General features: G+C 38.2%; 1 pseudogene; it reads right to left on the minus strand.

Moving 5' to 3' along the window:
- Positions 1–17,394: 17,394 nt before the first annotated feature.
- On the minus strand, positions 17,395–20,827 carry LOC132123253 (uncharacterized; annotated as a pseudogene).
- Positions 20,828–23,799: the final 2,972 nt, after the last annotated feature.

Here is a 23,799-nt window from a genome sequence, read left to right on the forward strand (position 1 = left end):
GGGATTTTAAAGTATAACAACTGAAGGTCTATGAAATGTTAGCCAATAAAGCATTTTTTTAAACAATGGCACTAAAATATTATTTCAACCATATTGCCTGTGAATAAATAAAATGCATACTTTTCAATGAAAGAACACTGAGAGTGTAGGTTGCTTCTGGTGTTTGGAGGGGGCATCTGATGGAGGATTCTGCTTGGTCTTAAAGCCTTCTTCAAACACCTAGGTTTACAAATAATGATTTTCACAAAAATAATGATTAATTATCAGTAGTAATTATTCTACACCTTCTGTGATGATGATTTATGACTTTGACCTTTGACCTTTTGACAGGTTGAACTTCCGGTGACCTTACGATGGATGGGCTGAACTTCCGGAATGAGTTCATGGGCTAACCTATGACCCTTTCCCACGCATCGATCATGTGGTTTTGACAGAAAGTTTTACCCTATTGACCTAGTTAGTTCTAAATTATATATTTTGACGGGTAGTTTAAAAGGTAAAGGAAACACTCCCCACGCATCGATCATGTGGTTTTGACAGAAGCTTTTACCCTATTGACCTAGTTAGTTCTAAATCATGGTTTTAGGAAACCCTCCCCTACGCTGTTTGAACTTTGTGTCAGTTAGCTTGTTTGAAGTTTATCCCAGTTATACGGTTATGTGTGTGTGTGTGTGTGTGTGTGTGTGTCTCCCACCCCCATTACATTCCTGAGCGGTGTATAAATGGGATCAGTGTGTTCTACGTTTATATATAAAACATCCTATAATTTATATAATATTTATATAATTTATATAATATAATTAATTATCATGCTAAGGTTGAAAAACATTTCAGTTATTTCACATTCATATATAAAACATTATATCATTTATATAATATAGTAATTATCATGCTAAAGTTGAAAACATTTTAGTTATTTCACATTTATATATATATATAATATATTTTTATATATATATATATATATATATATATATATATATATATATATATATATATATATATATATATATATATATATAAAACATTATATAATTTATATATAAAACATTATGGAATTTACTAAAACAATTAAAGGTTTAAAACACATTTTAGTTATTTCATATATGAGACATTCAGTTATTTCACATTTATATTTAAAACATTCTATAATTTATATAATATAATTAATTAAAGGTTTAAAAAACATTTTATTTATTTCATATATGTGACATTCAGTTATCTCACATTTATATATAAAACATTCTATAATTTATATAATATAATTATCATGCTAAAGTTGAAAACATTTTAGTTATTTCATATATGTGACATTCAGTTATTTCACATATATATATATATATATATATATATATATATATATATATATATATATATATATAACATTATATAATTTATATGATATAATTAATTATCATGCTAAGATTGAAAAACATTTCAGTTATTTCACATTTATATATAAAACAGCCTATAATTTATATGATATAATAATCATCATGCTAAAGTTGAAAACATTTTAGTTATTTCACATTTATATATAAAACATTCTATAATTTATATAATATTTATATAATTTATATAATATAATTAATTATCATGCTAAAGTTGAAAAACATGCCGTTCTTTATATTCTATCTTTTATATAATATACATAATCTAAAAGCAATTTAACTAAGGTTGAAAAACATTGTGTTCTTTTAAAAAGGTTATAAATGAAACGTTTATAAAAAATATACTGAAACCGACGGTTTCAGATAAAACAAGATCCATTTTTTTAGGGGGGGCAGAAGAAGCTGTTTTCATATCAGCTTTGATCCTGACCCTCTGTGTCCCACTGTCTACGTCTGCACGCTACAGTGCACACTCGTCCGAATTTACTACAAAATCACAATATCTTCAAAGCCATTGCTAATTAAAACTAACGTATCTCACGTAGGAGTACCGTGTTTTGACAGTTTTCTGACGGTTCACCTATGAATTACGGTTGGTGCGCGGCTAGCATCTCTTGTACCCCTCTCTCTCTCTCTCTCTCTCTCTCTCTCTCTCTCTCTCTCTCCCTCTCATACATTCATTTGTCTCCAAGTCTTATTTTCTTCTTTTAATGAATATAAACACATTACACATTCGCAAACAATATAAAACAAAACATTTACATTAGTTTTAGTCATCACTAAAAATATACATATTACCAGGATCGGGGAAAAAATATATAATTGAACACAATGAAGAATATGGTCTATTGAGGAACCCGGATGTGTCATTGACACAATTCAGTTAAATTCATTTCACATTAATCGTTGCAAAACATTTTCTATATTATATTTAAAACCTTTTATATCCATCTTTATATCATATCTTTTTCAAAAAGCTGTTTAATTATTTATTTTAACCGTACACCTACAGTACCACCACACACTAAAATGCTGCATGCACGTACATTTTTAATTAAATTTAGTTTTTAAGCGATCTGAATTATGACTACCCTATACATTTAATCATAAACCACACGTACCTTGTTATATCACTATAATATCCATTCCACTATACAATTTTGTATTCTGATAAACCATATAAACAAGCGGACATACATATGAACATATCAAGTTAAAAAGAGACTTATCTATTTTAAAAAATATGAAAAAAAAAAAAAAAAAAAAATATATGACAACGTGTTACTAAACCAGAACACACGTTTTAAACAAGTATTCATCATGTTTATAAAACACATCACAGTAACAGACATGTTACTAAACCAAACCAAATCATTTATCATACATTTTTAATCATGTATTCAACATATACTTATAACACCAATGTCTGGGGGAGGCCAAAATACCTCCAGTCACCCCAAAACCCACTCAGACTCCAGGGGTTAAAGAATATGGAAATAAATAATTATATAATGACATCAGGCTACAAAAGCAATTCATTAAACAACAAAAAAAAGTATTAAACATTTAAGTTAATCAAACTTATAAAACACACCATTCTCTTCTTTTTAAAAAAGAAGAAGAGCATTTTTCTTATTTTAAATCTGATTTTATATATAGCATAGTATATAAAATAAACATTTCTTATGATACATATAAAAAAATATCCCTTACATTTTTTTAGACCGGTAAGATTTGTCCAAACATGAATGAAATATCCCCAAAATAAAATAATACGACTTAAAAAAATAAAATAAAATGTTTAAAGTTAAAACAAGATCTCACAGGTCCTAGTCCGGGTATTCTTCTGTATGTGAGACCTGAAGGGGTGCTTCACACACACCAACGCGCGGCGAGGGTGGAGTTCCAGACCGTATGATCTAAGTCAATGGGTACATTATTTCAAAGCTAACATTAATGTAATGTTTGAATAATCCGATCCCTCACTACATCTGATGTAATTCATTACATCTGTTTAAATGTTTCTTAATTCAACAAAATGATGATATATATTACCTAAAATATTTATATTTTTATATAATATTATATAATAATTATTTATATCATATCATAAATATGATTATATTATATTAGATGCGTTATGCATTAATCACTTTAGATTCTTTAAAGTTCTTATTTTTTGCACGATCTTCAAAGTTTTTAATACCATCTTTCTCTCTCCATCTCCCTGTCTCTCACACCCACGCACACACACACACACACACACACACACACACACACACACACACACACACACACACACACACACACAGAACAGGAAAGACATTTGCAAGGCCTCTGTTTAACCGTTCCAAAATACCTCCATTTAAAAGCTTCGGGGCTTTTTACGTAGTGCTTTTCAGTTACTGTAAGATCGCTTTACACTAGTGTAATGAAAGTTAACTTTTCTTAAAGTTTATAGTTGTATTTTACTGTATCCGCATCCTTCTATCCTGTAGATTGTATGTGTACTGTAAAATAACAAATATACATTTTGCTTAAAGTCAGTAAAATAATTACACCTACAATTTGAAACGAGTTTAAACACATTGTGTGTCACTAAAGCAAGGCACACCGTCTATCGTCTTATTTTTTAAATAACCTGATGACCGGCATCGTCTCTTCATATAATTTATGCACCCGAGTGCTTTTCTCACACGAGTAGAAAACTCTGTCTCTTTGGATGTGTTTGGCAGAAACATAATTTCTACATCAGAAACATTTTTTTAATGTACGGCTGAACTTTTCTCATTCGACAGAAATACTATTTTCAAATTATTTACCCGGCCTATAACACTCGGTGTAAATGTTCTTACCTAGAGCAGAAAGCATATGCTTTGATTATTTTGTAGGCATCGTGTAATGTTAAATGGTTTACTAAAAAAATTAAAGCACCGGCAGCTGTAATTTTCAAAATGAAAGAAATGTATGAGCTAAGGATGTGTCAACTATTATCATCATTTCCTTTTGAGCCCGGATAAACCGGTAATTAATTTTCTATGCGAGTGACACAATATACAGTTCTCATACTATAGGTGTAAATAGCCGTGCTAAACATTTATGACTATTGGTGTAAATAGCCGTGCTAAAACATTTATGACTACTTTGCAGGCCAGCAGATCATGTCAAGGGTGTTTCACATCTAAGAATCACAAAGTTTTGTAAATGACATTTTTCTTACACCTCGAGATTATCAAGATTTTCGACGGCCGTACGTTTTTAGGTGATCTTTGTGCGCCGTCATCGTAATAGAAATAAATGAAAATTAAGAAATTAAGTTAGTCTTTCTCTTCGAGATATTTCTTTTAGTGCAACTTTGTGTCTGTCCAAAAAGTGTGATCGCATGAAGCATCGACGCAAAAATGAAGTCTACCTGTTTTACACTTAAAACTATTACAACCTAAACAAATCAAACGGTACACTCGTTTAAGTTTGAGCGTGTTAAAGTTTCCACACTCTTGGTGAGATACATTTTTTATCCATAACCTTTCGTGTATTCGAGCGACCAAATCACTAAGAAAGACAGTATAGCGAGAAAACTAACGTTTACAACGCATATAGAATTCAGAATACAATTGTTAAATTTTTTTTTTTTTTTTTGTTAAATGTTGATTTGTAAATTATATTTTTATTACTCCGTTAGATTTAGTCATTGTGCTCGGATAGCCTATGACACAATTCACATTTTGTTTTAAGACTCCTGTAAGTTCATGCTAACTCTCACGTGGGGTGAGCGCATTCTATTCATTTAAGAAAAATTATTAAACATTTGCCCAAACTTTTTTTTATTATTTTGACAAAACACGACGACATTAAAGAATGTTATCAGTTCCTACGGCCATCTTCTTTGATTCAAATAAAGCAACATCTCTGCTGTACGTGTGTATGTGCTAAACATCTTTGCTTCTCCACTCCTCCAGATTTGTTAGATGGGCTACCGTTGTAATACAATCACATTTGAGAACTACGATGTTCTCACTTTTGTAACGGTTATAGAAAAATTCCGTACACACTTTTGCATTTCACAATTCAGTGATTTTAGCTGTAATGAGCACATAAGACAAAAATTGTCAATGTGTGACTCGTAAACATGTATAATTTTATTTATTTATTTTTACCAGAGATAGGTGACCGATCTGTTGACACGTTGTTTTGCAGTTTTCTCTGACTGTGGTCAAAGAGTTTTCTCTGACTGCGGTCAAACATACAGTCCCTGTTCATAGGAATTTTACAGCATAAAAATATCGCCCCTACATCTAGAGCTCTTGTTCATATAGCCGATGACCACGTTCACATTTTACTCGTCGTACTTGTTTCAGCATCTCCGCTTGACATTAAAGAGTAGGCCTATGCCCCTCGGTCGTAAGCATTATCATCTGCCGTGTGCTGAGATTTTTCTGCTTTGTCCACTTTTGACGGATTTGCTAGGGGACTATGTCACTTTGTTGTAACGTGATTACGTTTAAGATCCATAAGATTGCGCTAAATGCCCTTGAATAGGTTATAGACATACTCTTTTATACAGGAAACGTGTATCAGAATAACAAATACCTAATAGCTGTTGGGAACTCAGAAACGAAGACCAGGAGACTCTTGGGTAATCGTCAGCAGGATTCTTTATTGAGTACGGTCTGCGTGGCGCTGCAGTCATCAAGAAGTCTAACTTGTCCCTAAGACATTGTAGTTTATGTACATTTTAAGGGGGCGGGATACACAGAGGTGGAGACAAACCTACACAAAGCATGCAAATGCATTTAGGAAGGTGCCAGACACTGGCATCTTCCCAGCCTTGATCTCATCAGCTTAACAGTGTCATTTAAATACAGAGGTGCCTGACAGTATCACTGATACCTTCACATTATCATAGAGACAAAAGGCACAGCTGTGTCTTGAGCTTAAAAAGCCAAATGGCAAGGAAGAGACAAAAGGACATTATCTCAGACAACTGATTTTCCTGATTTACCTCAAAATGTATATCAAAACGTTTTCAGTTCATATGCTATTACATTGGAACCTAGATTTAACATTTTAGAAATTTGTAATCCCACATAGCGAAATCCAGTATTCTAAACTATTGTGAAAGTTTTAATCCAGTATTCTAAACTATTGTGAAAGTTTTAATGCAACTCTGTAAATAGCTTCTTTTTTTTTTTTCTATTACTGTATACATTATTGTTTGGTTGATATTTTTTGTAGAAATAGTTTACTGTGCTTGTACATTAACAACTTTAGACAGTTTATGGTGTAATAGCTTTAACCATGTGCTGTTTTCTTAGTGTAATGCGATGAGAAAGTGTGTGGTTTACAGTTTGCTATGGCGCGATGAGATCTAGAGTCCGTTAAACACGGCAAAGTCAAGAAATCTCGCAATTTTAGGGCGAAAGAGTTAAGCTATATTGAACTCACGGTCATTATAAAGTTTTGTATGTTTATTTTCATTTCAACATATTAATGAACACTGTTACAGATTTTGTCTTAGTAACACGCATACAATAGTTTGTTAAAAGATAACGCTATGGGCTGTTTGAGTAACACCGTCGTCTACGATGCTTGAAGTTTTCACCGCTTACAGGCACCCCACTAACCTAAACCTGTAACTCTATCATAATTATTTAAAATAACTATAAACTTCATGCGTGACGACTATGTAACTGACTAAAACTAATATGTATGCTAAACAAAACATTTGCAGTTGTGAAAAAAAGAAGTATGGGAAGTCGTGGCCTGGTGGTTAGAGAATCGGACTCCCAATCGAAGGGTTGTGGGTTCGAGTCTCGGGCCGGCAGGAATTATAGGTGGGGGCAGTGCATGTACAGTTCTCTCACCACCCTCAATACCACGACTTAGGTGCCCTTGAGCAAGGCACCGAACCCCCAACTGCTCCCCGGGCGCTGCAGCATAAACGGCTGCCCACTGCTCTGGGTGTGTGTTCACAGTGTGTGTGTGCACTTCGGATGGGTTAAATGCAGTGTCCAGTGTCTGGCACCTTCCTGATTGCATTTGCATGCTTTGTGTAGGTTTGTCTCCACCTCTGTGTATTCCGCCCCCTTAAAATGTACATAAACTACAATGTCTTAGGGACAAGTTAGACTTCTTGATGACTGCAGCGCCACGCAGACCGTACTCAATAAAGAATCCTGCTGAAGATTACCCAAGAGTCTCCTGGTCTTCGTTTCTGAGTTCCCAACAGCTATTAGGTATTTGTTATTCTGATACACGTTTCCTGTATAAAAGAGTATGTCTATAACCTATTCAAGGGCATTTAGCGCAATCTTATGGATCTTAAACGTAATCACGTTACAACAAGGTGACATAGTCCCCTAGCAAATCCGTCAAAAGTGGACAAAGCAGAAAAATCTCAGCACACGGCAGATGATAATGCTTACGACCGAGGGGCATAGGCCTACTCTTTAATGTCAAGCGGAGATGCTGAAACAAGTACGACGAGTAAAATGTGAACGTGGTCATCGGCTATATGAACAAGAGCTCTAGATGTAGGGGCGATATTTTTATGCTGTAAAATTCCTATGAACAGGGACTGTATGTTTGACCGCAGTCAGAGAAAACTCTTTGACCACAGTCAGAGAAAACTGCAAAACAACGTGTCAACAGATCGGTCGCCTATCTCTGGTAAAAATAAATAAATAAAATTATACATGTTTACGAGTCACACATTGACAATTTTTGTCTTATGTGCTCATTACAGCTAAAATCACTGAATTGTGAAATGCAAAAGTGTGTACGGAATTTTTCTATAACCGTTACAAAAGTGAGAACATCGTAGTTCTCAAATGTGATTGTATTACAACAGTAGCCCATCTAACAAATCTGGAGGAGTGGAGAAGCAAAGATGTTTAGCACATACACACGTACAGCAGAGATGTTGCTTTATTTGAATCAAAGAAGATGGCCTTAGGAACTGATAACATTCTTTAATGTCGTCGTGTTGTGTTTTGTCAAAATAATAAAAAAAAGTTTGGGCAAATGTTTAATAATTTTTCTTAAATGAATAGAATGCGCTCACCCCACGCGAGAGTTAGCATGAACTTACAGGAGTCTCAAAACAAAATGTGAATTGTGTCATAGGCTATCCGAACACAATGACTAAATCTAACGGAGTAATAAAAATAACATTTACAAATCAACATTTAACAAAAAAAAAAAATGTAACAATTGTATTCTGAATTCTATATGCGTTGTAAACGTTAGTTTTCTCGCTATACTGTCTTTCTTAGTGATTTGGTCGCTCGAATACACGAAAGGTTATGGATAAAAAATGTATCTCAACAAGAGTGTGGAAACTTTAACACGCTCAAACTTAAACGAGTGTACCGTTTGATTTGTTTAGGTTGTAATAGTTTTAAGTGTAAAACAGGTAGACTTCATTTTTGCGTCGATGCTTCATGCGATCACACTTTTTGGACAGACACAAAGTTGCACTAAAAGAAATATCTCGAAGAGAAAGACTAACTTAATTTCTTAATTTTCATTTATTTCTATTACGATGACGGCGCACAAAGATCACCTAAAACGTACGGCCGTCGAAAATCTTGATACGGCTAAATCTCGAGGTGTAAGAAAAATGTCATTTACAAAACTTTGTGATTCTTAGATGTGAAACACCCGTGACATGATCTGCTGGCCTGCAAAATAGTCATAAATGTTTTAGCACGGCTATTTACACCAATAGTCATAAATGTTTAGCACGGCTATTTACACCTATAGTATGAGAACTGTATATTGTGTCACTCACATAGAAAATTAATTACCAGTTTATCCGGGCTCAAAAGGAAATGATGATAATAGTTGACACATCCTTAGCTCATACATTTCTTTCATTTTGAAAATTACAGCTGCCGGTGCTTTAATTTTTTTAGTAAACCATTTAACATTACACGATGCCTACAAAATAATCAAAGCATATGCTTTCTGCTCTAGGTAAGAACATTTACACCGAGTGTTATAGGCCGGGTAAATAATTTGAAAATAGTATTTCTGTCGAATGAGAAAAGTTCAGCCGTACATTAAAAAAATGTTTCTGATGTAGAAATTATGTTTCTGCCAAACACATCCAAAGAGACAGAGTTTTCTACTCGTGTGAGAAAAGCACTCGGGTGCATAAATTATATGAAGAGACGATGCCGGTCATCAGGTTATTTAAAAAATAAGACGATAGACGGTGTGCCTTGCTTTAGTGACACACAATGTGTTTAAACTCGTTTCAAATTGTAGGTGTAATTATTTTACTGACTTTAAGCAAAATGTATATTTGTTATTTTACAGTACACATACAATCTACAGGATAGAAGGATGCGGATACAGTAAAATACAACTATAAACTTTAAGAAAAGTTAACTTTCATTACACTAGTGTAAAGCGATCTTACAGTAACTGAAAAGCACTACGTAAAAAGCCCCGAAGCTTTTAAATGGAGGTATTTTGGAACGGTTAAACAGAGGCCTTGCAAATGTCTTTCCTGTTCTGTGTGTGTGTGTGTGTGTGTGTGTGTGTGCGTGCGTGTGAGAGACAGGGAGAGGGAGAGAGAAAGATGGTATTAAAAACTTTGAAGATCGTGCAAAAAATAAGAACTTTAAAGAATCTAAAGTGATTAATGCATAACGCATCTAATATAATATAATCATATTTATGATATGATATAAATAATTATTATATAATATTATATAAAAATATAAATATTTTAGGTAATATATATCATCATTTTGTTGAATTAAGAAACATTTAAACAGATGTAATGAATTACATCAGATGTAGTGAGGGATCGGATTATTCAAACATTACATTAATGTTAGCTTTGAAATAATGTACCCATTGACTTAGATCATACGGTCTGGAACTCCACCCTCGCCGCGCGTTGGTGTGTGTGAAGCACCCCTTCAGGTCTCACATACAGAAGAATACCCGGACTAGGACCTGTGAGATCTTGTTTTAACTTTAAACATTTTATTTTATTTTTTTAAGTCGTATTATTTTATTTTGGGGATATTTCATTCATGTTTGGACAAATCTTACCGGTCTAAAAAAATGTAAGGGATATTTTTTTATATGTATCATAAGAAATGTTTATTTTATATACTATGCTATATATAAAATCAGATTTAAAATAAGAAAAATGCTCTTCTTCTTTTTTAAAAAGAAGAGAATGGTGTGTTTTATAAGTTTGATTAACTTAAATGTTTAATACTTTTTTTTGTTGTTTAATGAATTGCTTTTGTAGCCTGATGTCATTATATAATTATTTATTTCCATATTCTTTAACCCCTGGAGTCTGAGTGGGTTTTGGGGTGACTGGAGGTATTTTGGCCTCCCCCAGACATTGGTGTTATAAGTATATGTTGAATACATGATTAAAAATGTATGATAAATGATTTGGTTTGGTTTAGTAACATGTCTGTTACTGTGATGTGTTTTATAAACATGATAAATACTTGTTTAAAACGTGTGTTCTGGTTTAGTATATAATTTTATTTATTTATTTTTTCACATTTTTTAAAATAGAGATAAGTCTCTTTTTAACTTGATATGTTCATACGTATGTCCGCTTGTTTATATGGTTTATCAGAATACAAAATTGTATAGTGGAACGGATATTATAGTGATATAACAGGGTACGTGTGGTTTATGATTAAATGTATAGGGTAGTCATAATTCAGATCGCTTAAAAACTAAATTTAATTAAAAATGTACGTGCATGCAGCATTTTAGTGTGTGGTGGTACTGTAGGTGTACGGTTAAAATAAATAATTAAACAGCTTTTTGAAAAAGATATGATAGAAAGATGGATATAAAAGGTTTTAAATATAATATAGAAAATGTTTTGCAACGATTAATGTGAAATGAATTTAACTGAATTGTGTCAATGACACATCCGGGTTCCTCAATAGACCATATTCTTCATTGTGTTCAATTATATATTTTTTCCCCGATCCTGGTAATATGTATATTTTTAGTGATGACTAAAACTAATGTAAATGTTTTGTTTTATATTGTTTGCGAATGTGTAATGTGTTTATATTCATTAAAAGAAGAAAATAAGACTTGGAGACAAATGAATGTATGAGAGGGAGAGAGAGAGAGAGAGAGAGAGAGAGAGAGAGAGAGAGAGAGAGAGAGAGAGGGGTACAAGAGATGCTAGCCGCGCACCAACCGTAATTCATAGGTGAACCGTCAGAAAACTGTCAAAACACGGTACTCCTACGTGAGATACGTTAGTTTTAATTAGCAATGGCTTTGAAGATATTGTGATTTTGTAGTAAATTCGGACGAGTGTGCACTGTAGCGTGCAGACGTAGACAGTGGGACACAGAGGGTCAGGATCAAAGCTGATATGAAAACAGCTTCTTCTGCCCCCCCTAAAAAAATGGATTTTGTTTTATCTGAAACCGTTGGTTTCAGTATATTTTTTATAAACGTTTCATTTATAACCTTTTTAAAAGAACACGATGTTTTTCAACCTTAGTTAAATTGCTTTTAGATTATGTATATTATATAAAAGATAGAATATAAAGAACAGCATGTTTTTCAAATTTAGCAATTAATTATATTATATAAATTATATAAATATTATATGAATTATAGAATGTTTTATATATAAATGTGAAATAACTAAAATGTTTTCAACTTTAGCATGATGATTATTATATTATATAAATTATAGGCTGTTTTATATATAAATGTGAAATAACTGAATGTCACATATATGAAATAACTAAAATGTTTTCAACTTTAGCATGATAATTATATTATATAAATTATAGAATGTTTTATATATAAATGTGAGATAACTGAATGTCACATATATGAAATAAATAAAATGTTTTTTAAACCTTTAATTAATTATATTATATAAATTATAGAATGTTTTATATATAAATGTGAAATAACTGAATGTCTCATATATGAAATAAATAAAATGTGTTTTAAACCTTTAATTGTTTTAGTAAATTCTATAATGTTTTATATATAAATTCTATAATGTTTTATATATATATATGTGTGTGTGAAATAACCAAGGGTGTAACTTTGGTTTGAGAAGTGGGGGGGGACACAAAATGGGGAAAAATGTTTTCGATTTGAATCCCATTTCCTCCATTTACATACAGTTAGGGACTATGGTGATACAAAATCCAGGAAATAATTAAGTTGTTAATAATGATAAATTATGCCAAAAAGAATAATAGGCTACTATGTATAAGAAAAAGATGTCTTACTTTATTTATTGTTGAATAGCCAAGACTTGAGGGAATAATTATTGAGGGAATAATTTTTAGTGAAAGTCAAAAACTTTCACTAAAAATTTTCACGTTTTGTGTGTGAATATAATTTAAATAATGTGAAACACAATTTCCACTGTTAAACAAACTTTTATTTCAAACTAACTGTTAAATCTGACATTTGTCAGAGACACATCCACCAAACCGCAGGTACACAAGATTATTTGTTACACAAGATGCAAAATTGAAAGGGTCATCTTCACATCTTACTTTCAGTAATTGGTTTAAGTTACCCTCTTCAGCTTCATGGCCCCTAAGAGCAGCTCCCTGGCGTGCCAAGAGCTGTACAGAGCCTGCAATTTTCAGGAGACACCATCTTGATTCCTGTTGCTGTGCAGCTTTGGCTGAAGATAACTGGACATCTACTGGTTTTGTTTTTTGGCAGTGGGTAGTGACAGCAACTTTGTGTGCATTGCTTTGGACATGTTCTGCAAATTTTTGAGTTGCCTTTTTCCAGTTTCGGAAACCAGTTTTGACAAATGTTGGATCTGCATTCTTGGCCAAATTAGATTTTTCATGCCCAAAAGCTTGAGCACAGAAAAAACATAGGATTCCATTGACTCCTGAACTGTAATGGAGCCAAGGAAATTCGCGGTACCACTTTTCTTGGAACCTTAGAGTTTTGTTGGTGAGCTGCTGCACTGCAATGAGCTTCGGGTTAGCATGGTTGGGTTCAGCATCCTGCCTGCCTACCTGCACGTCTTCTCTTGCGCCTGTTCCCTGTCTCACCTATGAAATATGAAAATGTGCTAGCGTGTTTCTGACATGACATAATTAAAATTAATTACCTGACCCTTTACACAGCACATACCTGCAACTCTGAGCTACTTCTCCCTGTCTCACACTCCCTGTATTTAAGCAGCTTCACCTCATCTGTTCTCTGATATGAAAGCATGGCATAAAAAAAAATAAACAAAAGTTCATCACAACTGAAACTATATTATAACAGTCAACAGAAAAATATCAGGGCCTGATTCTGTTTCTCGCCCACCACACAAGTAAGCAGGTAAATAATATGAAACCACACCCATGTGATGATGTGACCATGTTAAAAAATATTCTAAACAAATAACAACACGCAATTTGGCTCCTACAAGAAAAACATTTAATTTGATAATATTCAAACTGTATTCACTATTTATCATGCACACTTCTTCCCTTTTATCACCAGCAAATTAAAATCACATGGCCTTTCATACAGCACATAACCTACCTGTAACGTTGTGCTGCTACTGCTTTTCCCTATCTCACCCTCTCTGTTCTGAAGCAGCTCCACCTCATCTGTGCTCTTATATGAAAACAACTGAGTTATGATCATATTGAGTCCACATAGCCAGAAAAGAGTCTCTGGATGTACATTTTAAAAACTGGGTGTGCCACATTCATTTTCAGATTAATGTGTAAAAAAAAACCTGACTGCGTATCAATAACTTTACAGACTAGACTGGGCTGATGTGTAAAACTATACTCAGGCTCACCACATAACCATAACACTATATAAAATATACGCTAACTCAGGCTAGCTCGACATTAAGCCTTTTCTTTGAACAAGTTAAACAATTTTTACAAATTAACTTCCATTTTAAATGAACAAATATTGTAGGTGAACAACAATAGCTCAAGTTTAGAAAAACATTTATTATTAAGACTTATTTTATTTCTGCATCTGAGTATAATGAGTTGAGTAGCCTATAACAGCATCTGTTTGTCATACATTGCTGACAGAAAACACTGCTGTTTAAAGTGGACACAGAATGTTCTAGGCAACATTAAATGTTTAGGTTAGCTAGCTAACGGTCTGAAGTTACCTAGCAACAGTGTATGTTAACATTAGCTCATCAACAGGTGTAGACCATAGACTGTAAAAAAATAAGTAGACAGACATTTTGATTACCCTGACCTAATTTGCTGAATCAACCAACTCACATCTCCTTTCTTTTTTTTTCATCCATGAAGACATTAAAGTCATTTGTTGCTGGCGTTTCATGACTGACTGCGATACCGGCTGCTCAGCAGAACTTTCAGTGCGCTTACACTATTTAGAGTGTGCATGAGACGTACCTGCCTGTACACGGACGCGCGCATCGACACACACAGGCAGGATGTCTGTTCTGCTCGGTCCTGCTCCTCCGTGACGATGACGGCGCGCGGTAAAAAAATAATAACAAACTAATTTGAAAGTGGGGGGGACACGAACGGGATTTTGAAAAGTGTGGGGGGGGCATGTCCCCCCTGTCCCCATAGGAAATAACGCCAGTGGAAATAACTAAAATGTTTTCAACTTCAGCATGATAATTACTATATTATATAAATGATATAATGTTTTATATATGAATGTGAAATAACTGAAATGTTTTTCAACCTTAGCATGATAATTAATTATATTATATAAATTATATAAATATTATATAAATTATAGGATGTTTTATATATAAACGTAGAACACACCGATCCCATTTATACACCGATCAGGAATGTAATGGGGGTGGGAGACACACATAACCGTAAAACTGGGATAAACTTCAAACAAGCTAACTGACACAAAGTTCAAACAGCGTAGGGGAGGGTTTCCTAAAACCATGATTTAGAACTAACTAGGTCAATAGGGTAAAAGCTTCTGTCAAAACCACATGATCGATGCGTGGGGAGTGTTTCCTTTACCTTTTAAACTACCCGTCAAAATATATAATTTAGAACTAACTAGGTCAATAGGGTAAAACTTTCTGTCAAAACCACATGATCGATGCGTGGGAAAGGGTCATAGGTTAGCCCATGAACTCATTCCGGAAGTTCAGCCCATCCATCGTAAGGTCACCGGAAGTTCAACCTGTCAAAAGGTCATCATGACAGAAGGTGTAGAATAATTACTACTATTATCAATTGATAATGTAGTGGCACCTAGTTGCTTCTAATTCTTCTGTACCACTTTTTGAATTCAGTCAAATTATAACCAGTATTTGAAAAACAAGCAAACCACGATCTTCTTTTTTGAAATGTTTACTTCCAAAACATAAAATAATAAAATGTAACATGGTACGCACGGTCAGGCTCAGGGTGCCCCACGACGACCGTTCTTTTACGTGTGCCCCACGATCACAAACTCAACAGTAGTCAGAGGTTATGACTGAAATAGTTGTAAGCGGCCTACCGTTGATGATGCTTTCGACCTTACACATTATTATCAGAAGTAGTGTTGTCAAACGACCCAGTACTTCAGTACCAAGTCGGTAGCAGAAAACGCGGACGGAATCTCAAAATCCAGTCATGAAAGTGAAACCGTCAAAACACCCCCCTACATTGCGAGTAAATCACTCGCATATGCGACTAAATTTTTACTCTGGGTGACTAAATTATGTCTATTGTTAGCCATTGGCTAATAAATTCTTAGATTTTACTCGCTAGTGTGTGTGTTCAAGGCTATTATAAGATTAGCACATTTTCACTCGCTGATCACTGACTGAGCGCTTCAGAGTTCTCTCTCCATAAAGCAATCTGTACTTTTCACTTCATCTCAATGGATGCACAGTGCAGTGCACCTGTAGTTGTATCTTTTACTGTCTATGGTATTTGCTGAACTGTAAACTCTGTGTGAAGGCGCACGACTCGTGGCCTAGTGGTTAGAGAGTTTGATTCCTAACCCTAGGGTTGTGGGTTTGAATCTCAGGCCGGCAATACCACGACTTAGGTGCCCTTGAGCATGGCATTGAACCCCCAACAGCTCCCTGGGTGCCGCAGCATAAATGGCTGCCCACTGCTCCGGGTGTGTGTGTGTGTGTGTGTGTGTGTGTGTGTTCACTGCTCTGTGTGTGTGCACTTTAGATGGGTTAAATGCAGAGCACGAATTCTGAGTATGGGTCACTGTAAGGTCCAGGCACTTGGTCCAAGGAAGGTATTTGGTACTGGATGAAGGTTTCCTGCGTGTTTGGTCTTTCAGTGCTTAGAGTTATTCAATTTAGGTTAAACTCAAATCTGACTCCATTTTATTGTCTAATCTGACTCCATTTTAGTATGACATCGAATTTAGGTTGAAAGGCAAATTGTTTGTTTGTTGGTCTCTAATTAAAATTGTTATTCTTCTGACATTTGATTATTCTAATTTAACACTTTACTTCATTTTACTCGTTCATTAGGAATCTATGTCGCTCAGGGTGCCCCACGACGACCGTTCTTTTACGTGTGCCCCACGATCACAAACTCAACAATAGTCAGAGGTTATGACTAATACTATTTAACAGGTTACCCATACTTACCATATTTTAAATAGTATTTCCGTTTAGTCCCCCTCAGCTACCCATGTCCAACTTAGTTAAAGCTCAAAACAATAATCAGTGGTTCTGCTAGCATTATCTGTCTAGGCCCCCCGACAGCCATATAACTACGTACAACTTAATTAAAGCTCCAACAATAATCAGCGGTTATGCTAGCACTACCTGTCTAGCCCCCGACAGTTATATAACTACGTACAACTTAATTAAAGCTGAGACAATAACCAGCGGTTATGACCAGTACTTTTACTAGCCCCCCATAGTTAATGCAACTGAGTACATCTTAACTAAAGTCAAGCGGTTTAGCCAGAAATCTAAAACCTCACCTGATGTGCCCTATGCTCCATCTATTGAAAACATCTGAATGATGCTATCTTGCTCAGTAACTGACTGTATTGCATGACTGTAGCTTTCGGCCAGGAGAAGATGTCATCAGGTGGCGTCCAACTTTCACGGGGTGTTTCGACCCTGAACCACAACACCCTCCAGTTGGCGGGTCGGCAGTGGTGGCCAGTCACTGCCCTCCTCCTCCTGGCCCCCAGCTCAACTCCTCCCTCCTACTCCAGAGCCAACAAGACGCTCTTTCTGCTGCCTCACCCAGCCTACGGACAGCTGCCTTCCTCTCCCTTCCTGCTAAACCCAAAGCAGTGAGTGTCTTCCACACAGACTGTGCCGGGAAACCCCTACACCCGACCTCAACCGGGAATAGCCAGGTCTGCCACCCTTTGGCCCTGCACTGCTCAACAAGGTCCTGATACTTTGTGGCTTTCCGCTCATGGGCCTCCTCACACCCGTCTTCCCACGGGACCGTCAGTTCGATCAAGATTATCTTCCTTGCCTCCTCAGACCATAAGACCATGTCTGGCCTCAGCAGCGTTTGCACAACCTGGGGGAAGACTAGTTTCTTTCCCAGGTCCACCACCATCTCCCAGGATTGTGCTGCTTGCAAGAGGCTATTTTTGATCTTCTTGGGGGCTGCTGGTTTCTCCCCTTCTCTGATGAACTGAATGCATGTCCTCGGCCTTGTACTAGTCTGGCGCTTTTTCTGCCTCTCCCGCTCCAAGATGTCAGCCAGTGCAAAGAGAACCTTGTCATGGCGCCACCTGTATCTTCCTTGGCTAAGGGCTGTTTTGCATCCTGCCAGTATGTGCGCCATTGTTCCCCTCCCTCCGCATAGCCTACACGATGGGTCCTCCCTCATACCCCATCTGTGGAGGTTTGTTGGTGATGGAAGGGTGTCGTAAACTGAACGGAGCAGGAAGGAGATGCGAAAGGGCTCCAGTCTCCAGATCTCAGGCCATGTGATCTTCCGCTTCGGCAGGTCCCACTTCGTCCAGGCACCTTGTACTCCAAGTTCGACGGCCCTAGACATGCGCCTTTCTTCCTCCAGGTGTCGGACCTCGGCTTGAATCATGTCCCTCCTCTGCCTTGGGTCTGCTTTTCCCCACTGCTGAAAGTGGGTGGATCCGAATCCTTGCCCCCCTACGCAGGGGTTCCCGATGACGTCCTTCAGCTTCAATGCACATTCGGCTTGTGCCACTGATGTGTCAGCCACCCACTTGCGTCCTGATCTCGTAGTGACACCTGCTCTCCTGACTTTTTCATCAGTGGAGTCTTGGTACATCATCACAAGCCGGCACTTTGCCACCTTGAACTCCTCCACCACTGATGAAAAGGGTAGCTGTACCTGACCAGACCTGGTGTATAGCCCTACTGACGTGAAGCTTGGTGGGATTCCGAGCCACTTGCGAAGGTGTTTATTCACTCGCCTCTCGACTCCTTCCACTGCTGTCATAGGTACTTCGTAGATTGTCAGTAGCCACATAAGCCGTGGTAGCAGGCCGTGCTGGAAGAGCCAGGCCTTGAACTTTCCTGGCAATCCTGACCCCTCGATCTTACTCAGCCATCCATCTGCCTGTTTCTCTGTCCTGGAAACATTGCATCTGTCGGTCAGGGATGCGTTGTACCATTTACCTAGGCACTTAATTGGGTTTTCCTCAATTGATGGTATCGTCTCCCCCTGTACTCGCAGCTGGAACTTGCTTGTCACTTTCCCATTTCGAATCACCATACTTCTTGATTTCCTCGGTTTGAATTTCATCCGAGCCCATGTTGCTCCATCTCCAAGGGCCTTCAAGATCCATCTTGCTTGCACATGGGTTGAAGTTGTTATGGTAAGGTCATCCATAAAACCTCTTATTGGAGGTTGGCGGATGCCAGACTCCATTGATGGCCCTCTGGATTCCTTTTCTGCAGCTGTTATGAGCAGGTTCATTCCCATGACAAACAGGATGGGGGAGATGGTGCAGCCTGTCACGATTCCCTTTTCCAGGACCTGCCACTGGGTTGTAAAGTGGGCAGTTTTGAACCTTAGTTTGAATCCTCCGAAGTAGCTGGTAATTATACCCCTGGTGTGGTAGGGGATATGGTAGTGTTCCATAGCTGTGTTAATGATGCCATGTGGGATTGAACCGTATGCATTAGCCAAGTCGAGCCAGACAACCGTTAAATTACCTTTGCTCCTCTTGGCCTCTCTGATCAACTGATTGAGGATGCCCGTATGTTCCAAGCACCCGGAGAAACCTGGAATGCCACCCTTCTGGACTGATGTATCAACATATTTATTCTTCACCATGTAGGTAGTCATCCTTTTTGCCAGGACAGAAAAGAATACCTTGCATTCGACACTTAGGAGAGAAATGGTTCGGAACTGACTGATGTCAGAGGAGTCCATTTCCTTGGGTACAAAACACCCATCTGCTCTTTTCCAGGATGTTGGAATGATACCTTTTGTCCATATCCTTCGCAACAGTTTCCATAACCTGCGGAGGAGCATCGGGCATCTCTTTTATACTTTATAAGGTATACCGCTTGGTCCTGGGGCAGATGCTGAACGGGCTTTCTGCACAATGACCTGGACTTCTCTCCATGTTGGTTCACTGGTATCAAGCTCTTCCTCAGGAGTTTCAGCAGTTCTGCTGATCTTTGGGTGTGCACCACAAGCCTGGTTTCTGAGGGCGTCACTGTGGCTCTCCTTCAGGAACTCCTCTACAACTTCCTTAGGGCTGGTCAGTCTTCCAGATCTTGCTTCCCCAAGCAGGGTTTTGGTAAACCTGTATGGGTCCTTAATGAACTGAGCCCGCTTCACTTCCTTCTCTTTCCTCAGTTTCAGAGACCTTTCTGCCCTTCTCAGTCTGCGGAGTTGCCCTCGAAGCCCACTAGTTAGCTCTTGTATGCCCTTCCTTTCTTCAGCACTTGCTATTCTGAACTGCTTATTGAGGATCTTGATCTCCTTCCTCAATTGCCAGATCTCTCTTGTCCTCCTGTTTGGCCGGTTTACATGAGTTTTGCTGCTACCCATTCTCTCTTCTGTGCCAAAGCGCTCTCTGGCCATGGTGGTGATGATTGTTGTCATACTGTCAATTTTCTTCTCAGCTGTTCCTGCTAAAGTGGCCTCAAGTACTCTGTCTAGGTCCACATCTAGTTGTTTCCATGCAGTGTTGTTGTTTGCTTGGGGCCATCTCACTTTCTCTTTCATAAGTTGGGTGTCTGAGGTAGTGTTAGGAGAGCCCCTCCTGTGGCTTTGGGATGGAGCAGGTGCTGAGAGGTCTCCTGTGCTGTGGGGCGCTTCCTGACTGGAGTCCTCCTGCGTCTCACTTAGTGTCTCCACTATGCGCTGCATCTGCTTCTTCCCTTCTCCACATTGGGTCTTGGATTGGTGTATTTTAAGTCCCCTTGCATTTTTGCAAAGCTTCCCGCAGTGGCACTTTATTTCCAACACTTCCCCTGTAAGTGTGGTTTGGGTGAGCCGTCTCGTAATCTGTGTGTTTTCCATAGCCATAACCGTTGTGTCCGTCCTATTGGGTCTCTCATCCTCCCCCCCTCTCGGGAGACCCTGGGGGTATTGCTCATTATTTTGTTCTGTAGCTTTAGTTGGTGCCCTCTTGCGAGTGCTGTGATTGAGATTGCTAGCCTCGCCCACCCACGCCAGTCTTTCCTGGAGGTCATCTGTCTTTCCAGCGTCACCAATCTTCCTTGGTTTCCATCCAGCCTTTCCTGGAAGTCACTGGTGTCCCAGGGGAAATACTATTGAAAACATCTGAATGATGCTATCTTGCTCAGTAACTGACTGTATTGCATGACTGTAGCTTTCGGCCAGGAGAAGATGTCATCAGGTGGCGTCCAACTTTCACGGGGTGTTTCGACCCTGAACCACAACACCCTCCAGTTGGCGGGTCGGCAGTGGTGGCCAGTCACTGCCCTCCTCCTCCTGGCCCCCAGCTCAACTCCTCCCTCCTACTCCAGAGCCAACAAGACGCTCTTTCTGCTGCCTCACCCAGCCTACGGACAGCTGCCTTCCTCTCCCTTCCTGCTAAACCCAAAGCAGTGAGTGTCTTCCACACAGACTGTGCCGGGAAACCCCTACACCCGACCTCAACCGGGAATAGCCAGGTCTGCCACCCTTTGGCCCTGCACTGCTCAACAAGGTCCTGATACTTTGTGGCTTTCCGCTCATGGGCCTCCTCACACCCGTCTTCCCACGGGACCGTCAGTTCGATCAAGATTATCTTCCTTGCCTCCTCAGACCATAAGACCATGTCTGGCCTCAGCAGCGTTTGCACAACCTGGGGGAAGACTAGTTTCTTTCCCAGGTCCACCACCATCTCCCAGGATTGTGCTGCTTGCAAGAGGCTATTTTTGATCTTCTTGGGGGCTGCTGGTTTCTCCCCTTCTCTGATGAACTGAATGCATGTCCTCGGCCTTGTACTAGTCTGGCGCTTTTTCTGCCTCTCCCGCTCCAAGATGTCAGCCAGTGCAAAGAGAACCTTGTCATGGCGCCACCTGTATCTTCCTTGGCTAAGGGCTGTTTTGCATCCTGCCAGTATGTGCGCCATTGTTCCCCTCCCTCCGCATAGCCTACACGATGGGTCCTCCCTCATACCCCATCTGTGGAGGTTTGTTGGTGATGGAAGGGTGTCGTAAACTGAACGGAGCAGGAAGGAGATGCGAAAGGGCTCCAGTCTCCAGATCTCAGGCCATGTGATCTTCCGCTTCGGCAGGTCCCACTTCGTCCAGGCACCTTGTACTCCAAGTTCGACGGCCCTAGACATGCGCCTTTCTTCCTCCAGGTGTCGGACCTCGGCTTGAATCATGTCCCTCCTCTGCCTTGGGTCTGCTTTTCCCCACTGCTGAAAGTGGGTGGATCCGAATCCTTGCCCCCCTACGCAGGGGTTCCCGATGACGTCCTTCAGCTTCAATGCACATTCGGCTTGTGCCACTGATGTGTCAGCCACCCACTTGCGTCCTGATCTCGTAGTGACACCTGCTCTCCTGACTTTTTCATCAGTGGAGTCTTGGTACATCATCACAAGCCGGCACTTTGCCACCTTGAACTCCTCCACCACTGATGATAGGGGCAGCTGTACCTGACCAGACCTGGTGTATAGCCCTACTGACGTGAAGCTTGGTGGGATTCCGAGCCACTTGCGAAGGTGTTTATTCACTCGCCTCTCGACTCCTTCCACTGCTGTCATAGGTACTTCGTAGATTGTCAGTAGCCACATAAGCCGTGGTAGCAGGCCGTGCTGGAAGAGCCAGGCCTTGAACTTTCCTGGCAATCCTGACCCCTCGATCTTACTCTAGTATAATAATTTAGAAAATAATTTCAGATTAAGTCAGAGTAAATCAAATGTAACAATTTATTATCAGTCAGGTAAAGATTATGCCAATTACATAGCCAACTCATAGATATCAAATCAATACAAGACATCAAATTCTCAAAGGTGAATCTAATAGTAAAAGATGCATACCTGACTTTTAGAAAAATACATAGTGTGAAGTGTGTGGACACACTTCATGCTATGGGCTCATTCCAGCTACAGAAGGCCCTGATCCTTTTGCTGCAGTCCTTTAAATACATCAGACCAAGACAAACATCCCCGAGATTTTATTTTATTTTATTTAACCTTTATTTAACCATAAAAAGCTCTCTGAGATTAAAAATCTCTTTCACAGGAGTGTCCTGGCCAAAATGTGCAGCAGTACAATCAATTCCATCACAGATAAACATCACACAAACAGATTAAAGACACTTAAAAGCAGTTGCATATAGTTAGATCAACTTCGTCAGCAGATTTACTAATTTTAATTTAGATTGGAGGAAATTCCAATCAAACGGCGCTGCATACATAAAAGACTTCTTACCTAGCTCAGTTCGAGTAAAAGGAACAGAAAGAGTATAAAAGTTTTGCGAACGAAGAAAATAATTCTTGATAATTTTCTGTTGCATAAAACAACAAAGATAAGAAGGCAACAACCCCAAGATGGCTTTGTAAATAATTAACTACCAGTGCATTATTCTTCTGGTAGACAGAGAAGGCCAACCTACTCTGTGGTACAAGGTGCAATGATGAGTTGAAGATTTACAATTTGATATAAACCTTAGAGCACCATGATAAACGGCATCTAAGGAAGAAAGAAGATAAGAAGGTGCAAACTGATATACAACTTCACCGTAATCAAGGACAGGGAGAAAAGTAGCAGAGACTAATTTCTTTTTTACATTAAAAGAGAAGCAAAACTTGTTCCTGAAATAAAACCCAAGCTTGATTTTCAGTTTATTCTTCAGTTGAGTGATATGAGAGCTAAAAGATAGGGCATCATCAACTATGATGCCTAGATATTTGTACTCTTTTACTAATTCAATCACTGTACCTTGAAAGGTCTGAAGAGATACTAAAGTATTTTCAAGTTTTTTGATTTGGAAATTAACATATACTTGGTTTTATTAGTATTCAGAACAAGTTTTAAACT

Source organism: Carassius carassius, chromosome 41 (assembly GCF_963082965.1).
Source record: "Carassius carassius chromosome 41, fCarCar2.1, whole genome shotgun sequence".
Taxonomy (NCBI): domain Eukaryota; kingdom Metazoa; phylum Chordata; class Actinopteri; order Cypriniformes; family Cyprinidae; genus Carassius; species Carassius carassius.